The following is a 1,031-nucleotide window of genomic DNA, read 5'->3' as shown; positions in this document are numbered from 1 at the left end:
CACGCACACCCCGCACCTACCGCGGCCCCGGGGCTCGCAGGGCCGGGCCCGGGCTCGGGCTCGCTCTCAGCTGCGGGAAGTGACGGCGGCGGGGGCGGGACGGGGCTGAGCCCGGGCCGGGCTGGGGCGGGACCGCCGCTGCTGCGAACCGCCCCGCACAAGCGCTGCTGGGCATCGCAGGCAAAACACCCTCCAGGAGCTGCTTCACATGGTCCTCACTCCTGACCCGTGCTTCTGCACAACAGTATTTTGTATTTTTTTAATCTTTTTTTAAAAACATAATTATCTTTCTTTTTTTCCGCAGCAGACGTTACAATGAACCTGATTTGCATATATAACCATCTCCTTATTCATGCTGCTTGCAGCCAAAATGAGTAATGATTTCCCCTCGAGCCACCAAGGCCTCACCTGTGTGGTTGGGCCACCCTGTTTCAAAGCATATGGAGTTTCTGTTGATTTTTCTCCCGTTTTGTGGAATTGGAAAGTGCTGAGAAGTCGCTACAGGCTGAAACCATCACCCAGATTTTACAGTAGCCATCAGCCAACCCACTTGGCAATCCATTGGTTTGACACACTGATTGTTACTAGTTTTTGTTAGTTCTTTAAAAAAAATCAATTTGTCAGATTCATAGAATCACAGAACAGTTTGGCTTGGAAGGCCCCTTAAAGAGCATCTCATTCCACCCCCCCTGCCATGGGCAAGGACAGCTTCCACTAGCCCAGGTTGCTCCAAGCCCCGTTCAACCTGGCCTTGAACAATTCCAGGGATGGGGCGGCCACAGCTTCTCCAGGCAGCCTGTGCCAGGGTCTCACCACCCTCACAGTCAAGAATTTCTTCCTAATATCTGATCTAAATCTCCCTCTGTCAGTTTAAAACCATCCGCCCTTGTCCTATCACTACGTGCCCTTGTCGAAATCCCCTCTCTGGCTCTCTTACAGGCTCCCTTTGGGAAGGATGCTGCAGGTCAGAATTAGGAGCCGTGGTGATGAGGAGCTGAAGCAGCAAAGGGGCAGTTTGGCAGCAGGGATGG

The 1,031-nt window shown here is 53.0% G+C and overlaps 1 protein-coding gene across 2 annotated transcripts in view; it reads right to left on the bottom strand.

Annotated features, from left to right (window-relative positions):
• The window catches only part of ZMAT3 (zinc finger matrin-type 3), a 15,693-nt gene that overhangs the window by 13,994 nt on the left and 668 nt on the right, over positions 1 to 1,031 (bottom strand). The window contains exon 1 of one of the 2 annotated variants that reach the window (XM_014312337.2): positions 21 to 99. The exons of the other annotated variant lie outside the window; for it this stretch is intronic. The gene's annotated coding sequence lies outside the window, so the exon portion shown is untranslated. Of the gene's footprint in view, positions 1 to 20; positions 100 to 1,031 lie in introns of those variants that run through there. 2 annotated transcript variants of the gene reach the window in all.

Source organism: Geospiza fortis, unplaced genomic scaffold (assembly GCF_000277835.1).
Source record: "Geospiza fortis unplaced genomic scaffold, GeoFor_1.0 scaffold172, whole genome shotgun sequence".
NCBI classification, from domain to species: domain Eukaryota; kingdom Metazoa; phylum Chordata; class Aves; order Passeriformes; family Thraupidae; genus Geospiza; species Geospiza fortis.
The sequence above is the reverse complement of the archived record's forward strand: the minus strand, read 5'-3'. Positions and strand labels throughout refer to the sequence as shown.